This window comes from Cetorhinus maximus, chromosome 4 (genome assembly GCF_964194155.1).
Source record: "Cetorhinus maximus chromosome 4, sCetMax3.hap1.1, whole genome shotgun sequence".
NCBI lineage: Eukaryota > Metazoa > Chordata > Chondrichthyes > Lamniformes > Cetorhinidae > Cetorhinus > Cetorhinus maximus.
The window spans coordinates 86,953,144-86,974,864 of record NC_135882.1 but is presented as its reverse complement, the minus strand read 5'-3'; positions in this window follow the sequence as shown (position 1 = coordinate 86,974,864).

Here is a 21,721-nt window from a genome sequence, read left to right as displayed (position 1 = left end):
ACCATATTATGACTTCTGAAAATATGTTCATCAAGTTCACTGCAGCACTTGCTACTGTTGCCCTGATGTGAGATGTGGGTGGATGCCATGAGTATTCAGGGGGAGTCAAGCCTGCTATGTGAGTGGCAAGAAACACAGTAGATGCAGTTTCAGGACTGAAAGAGTGAAGCTCTACAACAGTAGAAAATCAAAGGCTTCCCTACACATCTGGAGAAAGCTGTGGTGGATGCATTCAATTGTTAATGGCCTTCCTTGGTGATTTGTCATTTTGGGCTAACATACAGGATGAAGACTGCAAATAAGGAGGCAAGTTAGATTTGACTGCAAAATAGATTTGAGCATAGGATTAAACAAGTGTCTGTGCAGTGACAGAAGTCTTTTCAGACTCACATGGAGATTTGTTTGGTCTGCTCGTCTCCTTATCAAGGGTTGAAGTAGATCTCGAATAAAGGGTCTGTAAACAATATGCATCGGACATCATTGAAGGACTGGGGTTTTAGTCCATAAGGTGAGAGAGATAATGTGCCTGTGTGCTGGACTGTGCTGGAGACTGTGAGGCTATCCATGTAACGCATCAGCAGCTCTAACGGGGCTGGGTTATGCATAGTCCATGCAGGAAAAATGTTTACCTTGGCTAGGGTGTCCACAATGCATAGTCTTGCACTAATACTAAGGCCATTTAGGACTGAGATTTGTAGGACTCTTTGCAATGGGAGGGTCGAGAGTGGTTGCTGCTCTACAATCCATACTGCAGGTGAGGCACTCTCAGTCTGTGGACTCCAAAGTCACCTCAAAACTTGTCGGCATGATAAAGATACCAATAAAGATACCAAGTGAAAAGAGTTTACTACGGGTGGGTAGCGATCGGAGGGAAGGAACCTGATCTTCCTTGATCAATCTGCATGGAGGAGCGATCTCGAAGGGCCAGTGCTGTTCTCATGCTGCTCCTCCCTGTGAACCCATCTATCTGGTTCCGCCTGAAAGAGCTCTTTGTCAGGTCTGCCCCACTTTGGGAGCAGGCGTGAGGGTAACATGACTGTATCACTGCCGAGGTTAGATTTGATATTGCTTCCAAGTTGCCATGCGCACTGACTTTGTGAGGGCTTGGGTAAAATCTCAATTCTATCTACAGGTGCCCAAGGTCACAGAAGAATGGAGTGCTTTGCAGGTTCTAATGTATGCATTTAGTGCCAGAGCTCTGTATATTAGTACAGTTTTATGCATGCAAAGAATCAAACCACAAACAGGACAGACATTAGTGCAATTTAATTCAGCTACCATAAATCAAAGTACATTAGAGCTAAGTTTAATGTCTGTAACCAAAAAGGATCTGGGGCCTTACAGACAGCAGAGGATAGAAAACCAAATAGTAAAGGAAATATCTCGGCAGCTTACTCTGTCAGCTATCAGATTGTCACGGGCCTGTCTGCCACGTCAAACGCTTGCTATGGCCTCTGCATGTGGCTCGGCGACATACTGGTCCTTGTCAGCACCATCCCATTTACCATCATCATTGTCGGAGGAGACGTCTCCATCCTCCATGTCTCCCTCAGCCAAGACTTCCCACCTTTGTAGCATGAGGTTGTGCAGAGCACAGCAGACAATGATGATCTGCTACACTCTTTGTGGTGAGTATTGGAGAGTTCCACCTGAGTGGTCCAAACATCTGAATCTCATCTTTAGGAGGCCTATTGTCTACTCAATCGTGAACTTGGGGAAAGCATGTGTGCCATCCTTCCTCTCCTCAACAGGATTCTGTAGATGGTAAACTGGCATCATCAGTCTGAACTTCTTGGGGTACCTCTCGTCCCCGAGGAGCCAGCCCTGCAATTGCCAAGGTCCTTCAAAAACCTGTGGCACCTAGGAATGTGTCAGAATGTGAGAGCTCCCTGGGAACCAAGCTCAAACTTGCAGGACTTACTTTCTATGATCACATATCACCTGCACGTTCAAAGATGTGTGCAACCATATTTCAGAATATCTGAAGTGCCTCCAGCATCGCCTTTCGCTCATCTGTAGATACGTGCACTGCCTGCGAAATGCCCATGATCAGGCCAATGCTTGACTTTGCAGTGGACACTTGTCGCCAGCATCCTGACCTTTTTGAAACCGCGCTGCCTCTTGCTGCCCAGGCTGTTGCTCTTCCTGACCCTGCATCAACCTGCGATGGACTTTCTTCCTCCTCATCTGGATGAAAGCCAGTAAAAAGGCAGGTTTTCTCCACACCTTGCTGGGATCTCGATGTTATGAGACCCATAAGTCAGAGAGCAATCCTGCTGCCGTGTAGGCGTCACCATGGAGAGGAGAACACAACTGAGCATGGTTGTCATCCAGTTACATCTTGATTATTAGGGTGTCCCTTTAGTCCCCCAATTGTGCTGACCTTGAACTTCACAAACCCAAAAAGACCTCCCTCCCACTTTCAGGTATTGCAGTTTCGCAGCGGGAGCATTGCGTAGGTGAGAATACCAAGATGGAGCATGTAGCACCTGAGACTTGCTCCACAACTTCTACCCTCCCCCTGTCACCCACCAACTTCTCCCCATCATCCTTGACCCACCCAATATAACCATTCCTCTCCCCTCTATCACCCTTGAACTTCCCCCATTACTCTTGAGTCAATAACATCACCCTCCACATGCCTTCTCTCCCCTCTGAGCTTACACCCATTACTGTCTCCATGCCTACCCTGTCCCCTCCCACTACCCAAGCCTCCTGTTTCCATGACCCCCACCCCACAACCCCATGAAACCTTCACCTACCCGACCATCACCCTGGACCTGCCAACCTACCACAGCCCACTCTCCGCCACCCCCTTAACTGGGACTGTTCTCTCTGCTGATCAGTACTCTCAGTTTAACCCCCTGGACTCCACCATAAACAGAACCAACCCCATCCTCTAGGAATCTCTACCACCTTCCCTGCCCAGAAACCCCCTCTCCCACCCAGCCACAGGACCCCAGATCTAACAAGCAAGGCCCTTCCCTCCATCCCACGTCACTGCACCGCCACATTCCTTTGGTCCCTTCCTGCCCTGGACAGTCTATTTTCCTTCCCTGGACAGCCTTCCTCCCTACCCCAGACAGCCTGTTTTCCTTCCCTGGGCAGCCTCCCTCCCTTCCACCCTTAGCCTGCCTCCTGTGTCCAACCTCCTCTCCACCCTTCCACCTTACCCACCTTCCACCTTTAGCCTGTCTCCCATGTCCAGCCTCCGTACAGCTTGGCCTACCGGCACCCGATCTAAGTCAAGAGGGTGAGATTTATAAGCAGTCTCCAAGAAGGCCAAAGAAGCAGCTATTCACTTCAAAGTCATGGAAGAAGTCAAGCTCACCGGGTGCATGCCGCTTATATACAGTCGTAAGTATGAATGTTCTAATTTCTTGCTGGTGGGGAACTTAATTTGGAGAAGGAGCTTAATTCTGGTGAGGTGGTCTTTTAATGAGCATGCATGACATACTAATGCATGCAAAAGGGCTTTCCAACATTGTTCGTCAGAAAGTTCAACCTGCCTTTAATCCACCTTTAAAGTCCAAAGATTTTAAATTGCTAAAGTTCATCCTGCCATCAGGAAACTGATTTTTGGCCTCTGCCAAATTAAGCTTCCCCACCTGTTGGAAGATTCCAATCTATAGCCGGGGAAATTTGGAGAGGCAGCCAAAAGTCCATTGACTTTCGGCAGAACTGGAAAATCCCAGCTGCAGGCAGGACCGGAAAATCCCGCCCTCCATTTCTAAAGTAGTTCATTAGCTGTGAAGTGCTTTGAGATGTTTTGTGGAGTTAATGGCACTGTATAATATAGTAGGTCATGTTTTAGTTTGTTCACAATCTTGGTGTTGTATTTAACCCCAAGATAATCTTCCAACCACACACCTGCACCATCACTCAGACATCTACCATCACCTCCATATAAACACCTGACTCGACACTGCCTCAGCTCATCTACTGCTGAAACCCTCATCCATGCCTTTATTGCCCTGGACTTGACTATATTCCGATGCATACCTGTCTGGCCTTCCATCCACCACCCTCCATAAACGTGAGGTCTCCCAAAACTCTGCTGCTCATAAACCCATTCACTCATAACCCAAATGCTTGCTGACATGCATTGGCTCTTCGTTAAGCAATGCCCTGATTTAAAAATTCCATCCTTGTTTTCAAATCTCTGTAACTTTCTCCAGCCCTACAAACCTCTGAAATATCTGTGCTCTACTAATTCTAAACTCTTGCACATCCCTTACATAAATTGTTGCAACATTGGCAGCTTTGCCAAGGTCTGATTAGCTGCTGAGGCCCTCTGGAATTCCCTCCCTCTGCCCCCTTGCCTCTCTACCTTTCTCTCCTCCTTTAAAGTGTGGTTTAAACCTACTTCTTTGACCAAACTTTAGGTCATCAGCCCTCATAACTCTCTATGCAGCTCAATGTCAAATTTTCTTACATAGCTCTCCTGTGTAAGCATCTTGGGATGTCTTATTACATTAAAGGCACTATATAAATGGAGATTCTTGTTGCTGTTGTTATTTCTTTTCTGTCCATTTGAAAATACACCCAGTTATGCACTGTATAACACAACACCTAATGGATAATGAGGAAGTAAAATGATTTTGCCTGAAAGTGTTTTTCATTTAGTTCCATTAGTTTTTGAACTGTGTATCTTACTTTGAAGGTTGTGGATGTTGGAATAATTCATCAGCTGGTAAATGAGCTAGAAATTTATTATCATTCTAATGGTTCTCCTTATCCAAGTAGAGAGTATATAAGGGCTGTCATGAGTCCTCCAATTACCAATGGCAGTTGAAATGTTGATTTTTTAAATTACTGGGCGAAATGTTTTTCTTAAATGCAAAGTAGATTCCCTTTTACAGATTCATTAGTCAACCAACCTATGTTCCAATTTTTCTATGTAGTAACATTTTTATGAGCTTCAATTTCTTGTCTGCTGTTTTATGATTTTTGTATTTGCTTTTCTAAATTACATCATTCTTTCTCATCATTGATGTGTTTGTTGTTTATCAAAGTCATGTTTTGTAAATTCTTTTTGACTGCTTCCTAACATGTGTAATCCATTTCCTGACCACTGAATGCCAAGTGTCGGCACTGCCTCTTGTAACGAACATATCCTGATTATGGAGTCTGTAAATTTGCTAATCTGCCTGAAACTTAACTACTAAACTATATAGAGCAGGAACATTGAAGTCCAACTCCCAAGTACTCAGATTGTCTAAGACAGGTTGACAGTAAGTGAACAAGAGCAGCACAATGGTTATATTAATGGATTAGTAATCCAGTGGCTAGTGGCCTGGGTTGATAATCTAAAGGATGTGAGTTACCAGGGTAGTTTGAGAATTTGAATTCCATTTTAAAAAAACTAGGAAATAAAAAGTGGATAGAAGTAAAATTGACCATGAAGCTGTTGGATTGTCCTAATATCCCAACTGGATCACTAATGTCCTTTAGGGAAGGAAACTTGCTGTTTTGACTTATATTTGACAAGGAAATGGTTGGCTCTCATGTGGCCAATCAGTTACTGCTAGTTACTGCTGTGGCCTAGGTATGTAAAAGGGACAACTAGCCTAACTGATGCTCAAAGTCCTTCTCATTAACATCTTAGGGGTTTGTGCCAAAATTGGGAGATCTGTCCTCAGTCAAGCAACAGCCTGGCAGCCATAGTCACTGAATTATGCCTTACTGTCAATCTCCCAGACTTCTCCATTACCACCCCTGGGTCTTTCCTATACTGCCAACAGGTCAAGTCCCACCAGAGATGGGGCACAGAAATATACATTTAAGGGGAAGACTTGGGACCTGAGAGTCTTTAATGTTGACTCTGTACCCATGAAATTTCATGGCTTCATGCCAAATGTGACCAAGCAATTGTCATGCTGATAGCACCTAGCACCCTTCCTCAGCTGATGAATCAGTACTCCTCCATGTTGAACACCACTTGGCACTGAGTGTAGCAAGGGCACAGAATGCACTCTTACTGGGAAACTTCAATGACCATTACCTCAAATGTCTCATTATACTGCCGCTGGCAAAGCTGGCAGAGTCTTGATCACCAACATTGTGCTAAATTGGATAGATTAAGGACAGATCTAAGAGCTTAAACATCGGTGTCCATGAGGTGCTGTGGGCCATCAGCACAGTAGAATTGTATTCAACCATAATCTGTAACCTCATACCCCAGCATATCCCTCACTCTACCATTACCACCAAACCAAATGGTCAACAATGAAGAATATATGAAACTGAGCTGCTAGCTTGAGGAAGTTACAACACAGGACTACATGCATACTAAACAGTAGAAGCAGCATGTTATGGACAGAATTAGGTGATCCCACTGATTAAGCCAACACTATGGAGCCCTGTCTCACCCAGTCACAAATAGCAGTGGACAATTAAACAACTAAGAGGAAGAAAAGGAGTATCCCCATCCTCAGTGGTGTCAGAACACAAAAAGGTACGGTTAAAGTGTTTTCAATCATTTTTAGCCATTAGTTCTGAGTGAATGATCCTTCTCTGCCTCCTCCTCAAGTCCCCATCTTCCCAAATGCCAGTCTTCAGCCAATTTGATTAATTCCCTAGAACATCAAGAAGTAGCTGAGCGCACTGGACACAGAAAAGGTGACAAGCCTAGGGTGAGGAAGACCCATGCTTCAAACTTAGTCCAGCAACAACACTGGCATCCACCTAGCGATATGGAAAAGCTATGCCCTGTCCGTGAAAAGCAGAACAAATCAACATGGTCAGTTAGTGCCCCATCAACCTCGCTCCAGTCATCAACAAAATGATGCAAGGAGTCATCAATAGTGCTATCAAGCAACATTTATTCATCAATAACTTGCTTGCCGCTGTTCAGTTTAAGTTGCCCCAGAACCACTCATTTCCAGACCTCATGACAGCCATGGTCCAAACATGAACACGTGACCTGAATTTCAGAGGTGAGGCAAAAGTGACAGCCCTTGACATCATTTGACATAAAGTGGCACCAAGAACCCTAATAAAAGTGAAGTCAATTGAAGTCAGAAGGAAAGCTCTTCACTGGCTGTAGTCATACTTGGCATAAAGAAAGATGGCTGTGATCCTTGGAGGCAAATTATCTCAACCTCAATACATCCTGCAGGAGCTTCTCAGGTCAGCATCCTAGGCTCAACCATCTTCATCTGGTTCATCAATGATCTCCCCGCCACCATAAGGTCAGAAATGGGGAAGTTAATTAATGAAAGCACAACTAGTGTTCAGCTCCATTTACAATTCCTTAGAAAAGTAAGCATTCCAAGCCCACGTGCAGCATCCAGGCTTGGACTGATAAGTGGCAAGTAACATTCATGCCACTCAACTGTCAGACAATGACCTTCTCCATCAAGAGAGTGCACACCCACCTCCTCTTGTCATTCGACGGCATTACCTCACATAGCCCCCCCACTATTAACATCCTGGTTAGAGCTTAACTGAGTATTGTGGCCAATTCTGGGAACTACATTTATGGAAGGAAGTTAAGATCTTAGAGGAGATTTACTGGAATGATACCAGGAATGAAAGACTTCAGTTATGTGGTGAGACTATAGAAAATGTGTTGTTTTCCTTACAGCAGGGAAAATTAAGGAGAATAAAAACAGAAAATGCAGGAAAAACTCAGCAGGTCTGGCAGCATCTGTGGAGAGAGAGACAGAATTAACGTTTCAAGTCCGAATGACTCTTCTTCAGAGTCATACGGACTAAAATGTTACCTCTATTTCCCTCTCCACAGATGCTGTCAGACCAGCTGAGTTTTTCCAGCATATTCTGTTTTTATTTCAGATTTCGAACATCTACAGTATTTTGCTTTTTACTTTTTAAGATTAAGGGGAGATTTGATGGAGAGGTTCAAAATCCTGAAGAGTTAAGATCGAGTAAATAAGGGGAAACTGTTTCTGCTGGAAGAAGGTTTTTATATTTAAGGACATTGGCAAAAAATGACAGAATTGTTGTGAGGGAAAAAAGATTTATACAGTGAGTTGGAATTACCTGGAATACACTGCCTGAAAGAATGGCAGAAGCAAATGCTTTATCAGCTTTCAAAAGGGGATTGGATGAATACTTGAAAGGAAAAAAACTGGACAATAAGAGGAAAGACTAGGAGAGTGGGACTAATTAGATAACTCAACCAAAGAGCTGGTACAGGCATGATGGCTGTGCCATACCATTCTATGATTCAGTGAATAGGTTCACCCAAAATATGGATAGATATTTTATAATAGGATGTAAATGACTGGATGACATCATAGGATATAATAACACTCAACCGCTCCTGAGGGCTAATGTTCCTGGCATCTAGTATTGCTGTGGCTTGTGGGTGTTTGGAAATTTAATGAGCTGCCTTAAGTTGAGTGATTAAATGCCTTCTTCAAAGGAGGAATTTAAATAACTTGAACATTTACAGAAATTATTCTTCTCTTCAGCCAGCCCTGGTGACCTGCTGTACTATAGCCTGGGACCACAGTAATTTCCCCTTCCCCTTCCACACCTGAGCTGGGTGGCCCCACAGTGTTGTAAACAGCTTTGGTGCCCACCTTCAACATATAAACAACCCTGACCTCCCAGAAATATTGGTGTCAGACACACAGACAAAGGGCAAAGCGAAGTCCTTCCCCAATGAAGAACTAGATCCATTGCAGCAAAAAGGACAACTGGCACTAATACACATAATCATGGAATTCAAGCTGGAATAAAATACCAGCACTCACACAATACACTGTGATAAAATTATTTTTCCAATCTTAGTAAATTATTGCTTCTCATAACAAAGTTAAATAGCATATCTTTGAATTTAGCATGAGCAACACCATGCTCCAGTAGTCTGACAATATATACAGATATGTACATCGACTTCAATAAAGCTGAAAATCAGGCATTATGTAAATAGGCAGCCAATTCGCTGCCATTGTTTTATATCCCTGCCAAAGTTGGATTTCATCCCCTTAGAGTATTGAGCTTAGCAGGAAATAGCCACCAACTGACAACGAAGGCCAAGAATTACCTGGTACAGCCTCATGGAGAAAGACATCTTGGAACCTGACATCACCAGGAAAAAACAAGCCAAAAATAATGGAGTTGACAAGGCTGCCGAGGTCACTACAGGCCCTACAGGGAGACAGACAGTAATTACTTACCCTGAGACCTGATTCCACAGGTCCACTATTCTGCAAGAAAATAAATCCTTCTAATTTCAAGTCATGTTTGAAGTTTACTCATTTGATTTCTGCTTTGAGGCATGCCCAACATAAATTCAGCAGGATGTGCATTACGCAGCCATTAACCCATGTGGATTTTCCAGGGTTAATTTCTTTTGAATAATTCTGATAGGCTTCTGGTGGACTCTCCCACCACCACCACAACCCCTCACACCCCCTTCAAACTGGGTAAAAACTTCACTGCAAGCCTCAGCTACCTGCAATGGTAGAGTGCCAGCTTCCTCTGAGGCAGAATAATCATTTTAAAACTTTTGAAATTTCCTATCCCGAGGGAGCGTAATTGATTGCAATGCATCAATTTCATTCGGGTAAGATGAAGGAGAGATTTAAATGCTAATTCTGCCTGACACAGCAACACTATGGACTATTTGTGGAATCGTGGAGACTCCGGAAACCTTTAAAAATGCTAGGCAGGAGCCAGATTTGGAAGACTCCCCCCCACCACACCCCCCGCCATCTCCCTACACCCCATTTCCAACAGATCCCATTTTCACTTGTGAGGGAAATAGGGCAGGGTGTGAATCACACATGAGGGGAACCCAAACTCAGCAGGGCCATTTGACTGCAGCACTGAGCTCATACAGACCTCATTTTTGCAGTAGCAAGAGACTCAACCCACAGTGTGGGACTCACAAATGTTTCAAGTAGCTGTAAATGCCTATGGAGAGTGGATATGGTAGACAGAACTGTCAAATTGTGAAGTTATTTAAATCCCTTTAAAAATTAAAAAAAACAGCTTTACTATACCAGTGAGAGGTAAAACAATTCAAGCTGTGAAGTTATCTAAATCCCCAGTCCTTTAAAAAAAATTTAAATTGGCTGTTTATACCAGTGAGACTTGAAAAAGAAAATCTGTTCTAGCAGGTACAATAGTTGCCTGTTAACATTTCAGCAAGGGCTATCATTATGTAAGCATTACTGCTTGGCTGTTTTCCACAATATACAATTATCTCAGCAGGGGATTCACAGTTTGATTGAGGTTATTAAAGGATTAGCTGCCTTTGATGTGGGGTTATGTACAAGGTTGTTTGTTTTTATAAGGAGTTAAGTGCTTGAGGGGATTTAAAAGTTTTGAATGGGCTTTCATGAATGGAAGTGTTTTATTTCAACATAGAGCAGAATTTTCTGCCTGTCGGGCATGCGGGCCCGACCCAATCTCCAGCGGGCAGGGAGTCGATCCCCACCGGAGAAGCGGTCCCTGTCGCCATTTTAAGTGGGCGGGCCAATTAAGGCCCAGCCAGCGTGACATCCAGTGGGAAGCGCTATGCGCTTCCTGTGCGGGCAGGGGGGGATTCCCCAAAAGCGAGAGTGCTGCCTCAGGGAGATCGCATACACTTTTAAAAAGATTAAAAATAGAAAAAAAAATTCCCTAAAATATCCCCCTCATGTGACAATGTAACATGAGATGGGACATGTTCATAAATTACAGTAAAACTTTATTAAACTTTTTAAAACTCTGCATGAAACCTCATCCCGTCGGTGAATGAGGTTTCATGTTTTTTCTATTTGCTGCTGGGGCTCCTGGCCTGCCCACCAACCTTAAGGTTGGACGGGCAGGTCCTTTAATTGTTTAAATGATCCTGTCGCTGGCCTCAATTGGCCATTGACAGGTCGGCGGGCACACAGCTGATTTTGCTGCACCGCCGCCTTCCTGAAAATTTTAATGGGGCGGGATGACGTCGGGGGTTCTGCCCGACATTATCCCGCGTCATTTTATGCGTTGGTGAGGAGCCCCGATCCCTGCTTGCTGACGGCAAAATTCTGCCCATAGTGAAGCTTGTAATAGACATTTAGACCTTAATTTTTCTTAATCTCAACCTGACTCCAGAGATCTGCCCCTGGTGAATACTGGGTGAGCTGGCATGGAGTGAGTAAGGGCAAAGGGTGTTGAGTGGGGGCCATGGGTTGCCATGAGTTACCTTACATTGGTATGGGGGCTATAAGGGGCATGGGTTAGCAGGAGTTGATATGGGCATATGGAGGTAGCAGGGAAGTGGATGGCAGGGTGATGGGGTGTATGGGGTGAAGTCTAGAAGGCCTAAATTTTAAGGAAACAACTGGTACAAAGTCCCAGAGAGCTGAGGTAAGCCACTTAAACAGCCTGCCTTAGCACTCAGCACCCCCTTTTGTCACCTCCGATCTGCAGCCAGCCTGACACCATCCTCACTTGCACACCCCAAGAGTGAAAATCCGGTCTGATAGGGCACTTTCTCCCAAGGCGGGTGCGGTGAGCTGGAAAATTACCCAAATCGCATTACCGCCTTGGGAGCGTAATTCCAGCCCTACATACCAATTCTAATAAAGGACAATAGACTTTTATTTGGTTTATTGATTGTTTATTGTTTTCTAAAAGTCCTGCTAACTTCATCAGTAAAAATGATCATGAAGCTGTTAGGTTGTCTTAAAAACACAATTAGTTCACTAATGTCCTCCAGGGAAGGAAATCTTGCATCCTTACTTGGTCTGCAGAATATGTGGCTCTAATCATGTACTAGTGTGATTGACTCATAACTGCCATTTGAAGTAATCATAGAGAGTCATAGAGTCATAGATGTCTACAGCACAGAAAGAGGCCCTTCGGCCCATCGAGTCTGTGCCGGGCAAACAAGTACCTTACTATTCTAACCCCATTTTCCAGCCATGGCCTCGTAAGTGCACATCCAAATACTTCTTAAATGTTATGACGGTTTCTGCCTCTACCACCCTTTCAGGCAGTGAGTTCCAGACTCCCACCAACCTCTGGGTGAAAAAATTCTTCCTCACATCCCCTCTAAACCTCCTGCCCCTTACCTTAAATCTATGCCCCCTGGTTATTGATCCCTCCATCAAGAGGAAAAGTTCCTTCCTGTCTACCCTACCTATGCCCCTCATAATGTTTTATACTTCAATCATGTCCCCCCTCAATCTCCTCTGTTCCAGGGAGAATAACCCCAGTCTATCCAATATCTCCTCATAACTAAAACTCTCCAGCCCAGGCAACATCCTGGTAAATCTCCTCTGCACTCTCTCTAATGCAATCATATCCTTCCTATGATGCGGATTCCAGCACTGCACACAACACTCTGGCTGTGGCCTAATCACCGTTTTATACAGTTCCAGTATAACCTCCCTGCACTTATATTCTATGCCTCGGCTAACAAAGGCAAGTATCCCATATGCCTTCTTAACCACCTTATCTACCTGTCCCGCTACCTTAAGGGACCGGTGGACATGCACACCAAGATCCTTCTGATCCTCAGTACTTCCCAGGGTCCTACCATTCATCATGTATTCCCATGCCTTGCTTGTCCTGCCCAAGTTCATCACCTCACATGTATCCAGATTAAATTCCATTTGCCAATGATCAACCCATCTGACCAGCCCGTCTATATCCTCCTGTAATCTAAGGCTATCCTCCTCACTATTTACCACCCCACCAATTTTCGTATCATCCGCGAACTTACTGATCAACCCTCCTACATTGAAGTCTAAGTTGTTTATATATACCACAAACAGAAAGGGACCCAACACCGATCCTTGTGGAATCCCACTGGACACAGGCATCCGGTCACAAAAACATCCCTCGACTATCACCTTCTGCTTCTTGCCACTCAGCCAATTCTGGATCCAATTTGCCAAATTGCCTTAGATCCCATGGGCTCTCACCTTCGTTATCAGTCTCCCATGCGGGGTCTTATCAAAAGCCTTGCTGAAGTCCAAGTAGGCTACGTCAAATGCATTGCCCTCATCTACACACCTGGTCACCTCTTCAAAAAATTCAATCAGATTGGTCAGACATGACCTCCCCTTAACAAAACCATGCTGACTGCTCTTGATTAATCCCTGCCTCTCCAAGTGTAGATTAATTCTGTCCCTCAGAATTGCTTCCAATATTTTCCCCACCACTGAGGTTAGACTGACTGGCCTGTAGTTCCCCTTCCTCCCTTCTTGAATAACGGTACCACATTGGCAGTCCTTCAATCCTCTGGCACCTCTCCTGTGGCCAAAGAAGCATTGAAAATTATTGCCTCAACAGCCTGGGATACATTTCATCTGGGCCTGGAAATTTATCTACTTTTAAGCCTACCAGACCACTTAGAACCTCCTCCCTTTCTATGCTAATTTCTTTAATTGTATCACAGTCCTTCTGCCTGATTTCCATACCTACATCGTCCCTCTCACTTGTGTACACCGATACAAAGTATTCATTTAGATACCTACCTACGTCTTCCGGCTCCACACACAAATTACCACTGTGGTCCTTAATGGGCCCTACTCTTTCCCTAGTTATACCCTTACTCTTAATGTGCTTGTAAAATAACTTTGGATTTTCCTTTATTTTACTTGTCAATGTTTTTTCATGCCCCCTTTTTGCTCTCCTAATTTCCTTTTTAAGTTCCCCCCTACACATTCTTTACTCCTTCAGGGCTTCTGATGTTTTGAGCCCTCAGTATCTACCATGAGCCTCCCTTTTTCTTTTTATCCAATCCTGTATACCCCTCGACATATTGGGTTCCCTGGATTTGTTGCTCCCACCCTTTATCTTTACTGGAATATGTTGGCCTTGTACTCTTCCTATTCCCTTCTTGAATGAGTCCCACTGCTCTGACACAGATTTACCTAAAAGTAGCTGCTCCCAGTCCACTCTGGCCAAGTCATATCTGATTTTATTAAAATTGGCATTTCCCCCAGTTTAGAACTCTGATTTCTGGCCCATCCTTGTCCTTATCCATAACAACCTTGAATCTAACGGATCACTATCTGCAAAATGCTCCCCCACTGATACCTCTACCACTTGCCCGGCTTCATTCCCTAAAATTAAGTCCAGAACTGCCCCCTCTCTTGTAGGACCTTCTATGTACTGGCTTAAAAAGCTCTCCTGGAAGCATTTTAAGAATTCCGCTCCCTCTAAACCTATCACACTATGACTAACCCACTTAATGTTGGGGAAGTTGAAATCCCCCACAATTACTGCCCTATTATTTTTATACTTCTCTGAAATTTGTCTACATATCTGCTCTTCTATTTCTCTCTGACTGTTTGGGGGCCCATAGTACACTCCCAGCAATGTGATTACTCCTTTTTTGGTTTTATGTTCTACCCATATAGCTTCACTTGAGGAGCCTTCTAAGATGTTATCCCTCCCTACTGCTGTAATTGATTCCTTGATCAATATTGCGATATCCCCTCATCTTTTACCTCCTTCCCTGTCTCGCCTGAAGACCCTATATCCTGGAATATTGATCTGCCAATCCTTCCCCTCTCTCAACCATGTCTCTGTGATAGCAATGACATCATACTTCCATGTGTTAATTTGTGCCCTCAACTCATCTGCCTTATTCGTCAGACTCCTTGCATTAAAATAAATACCATCCAGTCTTGTCAAACTCCCTTGTGCCTTAACTGGCCTATAATTTTTATGCCTTCCAGATTCCCTTGCTCTCTTTTCTAATTTGGCTGTGCATCTCCTCATGCTGAACCTCCTCTCAGGATCTCATCCCCCTGCCAAGTTAGTTTAAACCCTCCCCAACAGCACTAGCAAACCTCCCCGCAAGGATGTTGGTCCCATTCCGGTTGAGGTGCAACCCGTCTGCCTTGTACAAGTCCCGCCTCCCCCAGAAACTGTCCCAATGTCCCAGAAATCTAAAGCCCTCCTTCCTGCACCATCTCTCCAGCCACGCATTCATCTGGACTAACCTCTTATTTCTATACTCATTAGCGCGTGGCACCGGAAGTAATCCAGAGATTACTACCTTTAAGGTCCTGTTTTTTAATCTGCTTCCTAGCTCCCTAATTCTGCTTGCAGGACCTCATCCCTCTTTCTACCAATATGTACCACAATCTCTGTCTGTTTGCCCTCCCCCTTTAGAATGCCCTGCAGCTGTTCGGTGACATCCTTGACCCTGCCACCAGGGAGGCAACGTACTATCCTGGAGTCCTGTCCATGGCCCCTTACTATCCAGGCTCCTACCACTATTGCTCTTCCCCTCTTTTTCCTCCCATGCTGTGCAGCTGATCACAGTGCCATGAGTGTGGCTGCACTCCCCAGAGGAATCATCACTTTCATCATTTTCCAACACAGGAAAACGGTTCTTGAGCGAGATGCACCCTGGGGATTTCCTGACTACCTGCCTGACACCTTTCTTCTGACTGATGGTCACCCATACCCTCTCTTTCTGCACTTCTGTAAGCTGTGGGGTGACCACGTCTAAAAATGAGCTATCAACGAAACTCTCAGCCTTGCGGATGCACCTCCGAAACTTGGAGCTCAAGTAGCTGCAGCTGGTGGCACTTCCTGCACACGTGGTCGGTCAGAGCACAAGGAGCATCTAGGACTTCCCACATATTGCAGACGGTACATAACATGGGACTGAGCTGCCCTGCCATGACTCTAGTTGAAAAAAAATCCCTTACTTTAAGTTAAATGCAGTAAAAAAACGTTAAATTATTTATGTAATTTAAATAAAAACTAGAACTCTTCCCTTTCCTTAGCTTAATCTAATTTAAACTGGAGAAAAACACTTTCCCGCTACTCACCAATCAGCTCTTACCTTTGTGCCAACGTCACTTTTTGAAGCTTCCCCGCACCCGCGCTGGTTCTGACCTCTCTGCTGCTCTCTCATACTGTCTTATGATGTCACTCTTGTGGTGTCACTCTAGACTCTAGTCTAGCAAGCCACTCTGTTACAACAAACCCCTCCTAAGAATATAGACTGCAGTGGTTCAAGAAGAAAGCCTACAACAACCTTCTCAGGAAAATTAGAGATGGGCAATGCATGTCGGCCTTGTCAGCAATGTCCACATCCTGAGACTTTTCTTTCAAAGAAAGCTTCATTTTCTCTTTGAATAGATTTTTGATCTATGATAACAATGGGCTTTTTGAAATAATCATCATTATCTCCTTTGTTTGTATCCTGTTTTCATATTATATTCAGTTTCATACTTTCTGCTGTTACTCATTGACACTTACTTGGTCTATATTGATGTAGTTATTATTCATTGTTTTTGTTTGTATTAACTGAAAACATCATTAATTGAATGGGGACTATGAAGGTTTACAGCTATTAATCAGCCTACAGCCTGATTTTAATCTCCCCAACCCACTGAGCAGGAATGGTATACGCAGGGGAATAAGGTGGCATGGAGATTTTGCACTGCTGTCCTGACAAGTCCCCAATGTGCTCCTGCATTCTGGTACCATGCTCATCCTAACGTGTCTGACATGGGTTGGTTGCACGCTCCAGCGAAGCAGGGAGCTGAACTCAAATGACAAAGTAGCATTGTAATGACATTGGGATGTGCACATTTTTATTTAGGCCAGACTAATGGAAGCCCAGCCTTGCATCCACCAGCTGGCCACAGGCAGAAGACAGCATCCTTACACAAGAGGACCAGGTAAACTAGATTTTTGTTCTACTTTGTAAAGATTCCTTATGCTCCTCATTGCTCCACAAGAATGCCTTAGGCCTCCTTTGCCTCAAGCATCCCCTTCCTTCTCCCATGATCACAAACTTTCCTGATGTTTCCTCCCATTACATCCCCCATTCCTGACTTGCCTTGCAAGGGACCTTTTCAATGAGTCACCAGTAGTGACCTGCACATTCCCACCCCATGAATTCCAACACCTTCCCATCAGTAATGATATAATTTCCAACAAATTTTGCAAATTTAGTGTTAGAGCTAAATCAGATTAAACATCTCCCAGGCCTCACACTCTGGGACTGATGGATGGATCACTGCCTGCTTAAAACTTGCACCCGTGTTCCTGCTCCCGATCAAAATTAGGCTTAGCGTTTAACTCAAAAGGGGAAGGTTTCTTCTGTTTGTTATTTGGGACAAAATCACATGTACAAGTATCAAGAATACATCTATGATTATACGATAAATCACACCTTTTATATTTTTTTAAGTATGTTATAAGGAGAAAGGAGACTACCATCATAGAGTACGGGCTGGCAGAAAATCAGGAACAATCTTGTGAATCACATAACTAGGAAAGTAGAGAGGGTTTTAATCTAAATAATGGGGGCAAGGGATCAAATGTGGAAAGGTGTGGTATATCAAGGAATAAAGACAAGGTAAGAGAGGAAGTCATTAATATGGGAAATGATAAACAGACCATGACAGGAAGGGACAGCATGTAAAAGCCTAAGAGTAAACCAACAGATAAGGCTAGAGGTTACAAAAATAATAAAAGGCAAAAACTCTGAATCTAAATGCATGTAGCATTTAAAACAGAACAGTTGAACTGATAGTGCAAATAGAAATAAAGAAGTACGATCTAATGGCCATTACAGAAACATGGCTACAGGATGGCATGGATTGGGCCCTGAACATTGAAAGGTATGTCTTTTAGGAAGAGTAGGAAGTTAGGAAAAGGTGAAGGAGTGACTCTGTTCGTGAAAGACAACATTAGCACAATAGAGAAGGATGAGCTAAGTTCAGGAAACCAGGATATAGAAGCGGTTTGGATGAGAAATGTAAAGGCAAGAGGTCATTTGTGGGAGTGGTGTACAGGCCCCCTAATAGTAATCACACAGTAGGACAGGGTATCAAAGAAGAAATAGTGGGAGCTTGTCAGAAAGGTACAGCAATTATCATGGGGGATTTTAATCTACATATAACTGGAACAACCAGATGGGCAAAGGTAGCGTAGAGACAAAATCATAGAATGTTTGCACGTTGTGGAGCCAACCAGGGAGCAGGCTGTACTAAACCTGGTATTGTGCAATGAGACAGGATTAATTAAATAGCTCATAGTGAAGGTGCCCCTAGATAGTAGTGATCATAATATGATTGAATTTTACATTCAGTTTGAGGGAGCAAAGAGTGTGCCTAAGATTAGTATTTTAAACTTGAACAAGGGCAATTACAAGGGCATGAAAGCAGAGCTAGTGAAAGTGAACTGGCAGCCTAGGTTAAGGGATAGGTCAATAGAGGTGCAGTGGCACACATTCAAGGGGATATTTCAGAATACACAGAATAAATATATTCCAACGAGAAAGAAAAATTCCAAGGGGAGGACCCACCATCCGTGGTTAACTAGAAAAGTTAAAGTGAAACTTAAAACTTAAAGTAAAAGCATATGTTTGTGCAAAGATGGGTGGCAGGTTAGAAGATTGGACAGAAAATTAAAAATAGCAAAGAATAACTAAAAGATTAATAAAGAGGGAAAAATTAGAGTATGAGAGAAAGCTAACTAGAAATATAAAGACAAACAGTAAGCATTTCTATAGATATTTTAAAAAGAAAAGAGTTAACAAAGTGAGCGATGGTCCTACAGAAAGTGAGTCCGGGGAGTTAACAATGGAAAATAAGGAGATGGCAGATGAATTGGATAGGTATTTTGCTTCAGTCTTCACTATAGGGAATAGAAGTAACTTCCCAGAAATAGCTGTAAATCAGGAAATGGAAAGGAGGGAGTAACTCAAGAAAATTGCAATCACCAGGGAAGTGATACTTAGCAAATCATTGGATTTGCGGGTTGACAAGTCCCTGGGTCCTGATGGACTTCATCCTAGGGTCTTAAAAGAAGTGACTAGTGAGATAGTTGATGCGTTGTTTCTAATTTTCCAAAATTCACTAGATTTGGGAAGGGTTCCTTTAGATTAGAAAATAGCTAAGGTAAATCCTTTCTTCAAAAAGGGGGGGAGACAGAAAACATGCCAGTTAGCTTAACATCTGTCATAGGGAAAATGTTAGAAGCTGTTATTAAAGATGTTATAACAGGGCACTTAGATAAATTCAAGATAATCAGGCAGAGTCAACACAATTTTGTGAAAGGGAAATCATGCTTAACCAATTTATTGTAGTTCTTTGAAGAAGTAACATGTGCTGAGGATAAAGGGGAATCAGTGGATGTGCTGTACTTAGATTTGATGAGATGCCTCATCAAAAGTTATTGTGGAAAATAAAAGCTCATGGTGTAAGGGTAACATATTGGCATGGATAGCAGATTGGCTAGCTAACTGGAAACAGGATAGTAGGTATAAATGACTCATTTTCTGGTTGACAGAATGTGATGAGTGGTGTTCTACAGGGATCAGCGCTGGGGCCTCAACTCTTCACAATTATATAAATGATTTGGATGAAGGGACCGATGGTATGGTTGCTAAATTTGCTGATGATACAAAGATAGCTAGGAAAGGAAGTTGTGAAGAGGACATAAGGAGGCTACAAAAGGATATAGATAGGTTAGGTGAGTGGGCAAATATCTGGAAAATGGAGTAAAATGTGGGAAAATGTGAAAAAAGAGGCATATTATTTAAATAGCGAGAGATTGTGGAGCTCTGAGATGCAGAAGGATCTGGGTGTCCTAGTGCACGAGTCGCAAAAGGTTAGTATGCAGGTGCAGCAAGTAATTAGCAAAGCTAATAGAATTATAGTTTATTGCAAGGGGAATTGAATACAAAAGTAGGGATGTTACGCTTCAGTTATACAGGGCATTGGTGAGACCACATCTGGATTATTGTGTACATTATTGTTCTTCTTTAAGAAATGACGTAAACACTTTAGAAGTGGTTCAGAGAAGGCTTACTAGATTAATAGATGGAATGGGCGGGTTGTCCTATGAGGAAAGGTTGGACAGGCTAGGCTTGTGTCCACTGGAGTTTAGAAGAATAAGAGATGACTTGGTAAAAACAAGATCCTGAGGGGACTTGACAGGGTGAACGTGCAAAGGATAGTTCCTCTTGAGGAAGAATTTAGAACTCGCAGTCACTATTTCAAAAGAAGGGGTCGCCCATTTAAGACAGAGATGAGGATTTTTTTTCTCTCTCAGAGGGTAGTGAGACTTTGGAATTCTCTTCCTCAAAAGGTGGTTGAGGCAGAGTCCTTGAATATCTTTAAGGCAGAGGTAGATAGATTATTGATAAGGGGGTGAAATGTTATCAGGGATGCGCAGGAATGCGAAGTTGAGGTTAAAATCAGATCAGCTATGATCTTATTGAGTGGCGGAGCAGGCTCAAGCCTACCCCTGCTCCTAATTTGTATGTATGTTTGTAACAGATAGAGTGGACCATCCAAATAGATAAGGACCCTACAGAAAAAAGATCAAAGCAATCCTGCGCTCTTCTGCCTTTGGGCAGCAAGTAACTGGCGTGCTTCTTAAATGCTCCAGTTAGATTATGGGGAACCAGCTTCATCTGCATTGAAAAATGAGCCCTACACACATTCACTGTAAAGGTACTGCACCCCAAATGCATAGTCAGTCCACTTTGTGAATAGGCTTCTGTGCCTGATAATGCAGGGTCCCACATACAGTAGTATTTTGGGCTCCAAGATTTTCATTATTGACTCCTATGTGTTGCCTGTTTTGGGGAAGCTGCCAAGTGTTTTTGCATTGGGCGAATGATAAATTAAATTCATAAGTCACCCGGAGAAACTCTCATGCATCTTTCAAAGGCCAAAGGGTCAAATTTACCATGAGAGAAGCCGTATTACAAATGTGATTTTATCACATTCATGGCTCCACTGTTTTAATGGAGGCAGTGACCCACTTATTTTTAAAAAAGCAAAGGGAAATATCCAATACAAATGCATTCGGCACTCAAATGAAAACATCACCAATAATAATTTCTATTCTTGAATTAATAGATATCTGACATCAGTACATGGCCTCTCTGTTATGGAAGGATGCCTGAATTGGAGGCAGTTATAGCAGTTAATGTCTAGCAGTTAGTGAGAAACAATAGTTTTTTTTTGAAGATTGCAATATTGAACAATATACAGCCTTCATTGTCTCTGTTACAGCATTGACATTTTCAACTAATGGCATTGAAATAAATTACAACCTGTTATGAATGTGCTGCTGTATAGTTTTTGTTCACAGCTATTACCAGCTAATTATCTTCATTTGCACTGCTTACCTTAATTGTCTATGAGATCTAGAATAATGTGCATGTGACAGTTTTCCATGTAAGATTCAACAATTTTACTTCTAAATCATTCTAGTTCATTGTTTTGTAGTATTTAAAGCCTTTTGTTACTTTAATATTTACAAAACAGTCAGGTGCTGCACCCTGTATGCTATTAAGTGCTCACAATTCTTTGAATAAAGGCTTGGCTGCTCCATGCAAAAACACATTGGGCCATTGTTGTATTGGTTTCTAATATTCCAGTATGTAGAAAGAAGGTTTTCTGTATATTTTTCTTGAAAAATATCGCTATAATTACTGCTCAAAATATTGGCACTAATAGAAATAGCAATTGATAAGATTAACCCTTTGTGTGGATTAATTATATAATGTCAGATAAAATTACTAATATATTGGAGTCTCGCAGGTACATTATTATGTGCTTTGATTGAGTAAACCAGAAGAAACTGTATCCAAATCTCTCGCAATTACATTCGGAATCTGATATAAACACACAGGAGATAGTCCCATAGCACAAAGTGCTAAATTTGTACACCTATTTCGGTGTGAAAAGCTAAAAGACATTTTTATACAACTAATCACAATATGTCAGCAATCTCATAACTGAAACTTTTTTTTGCCTGGCTGATTTTTTTC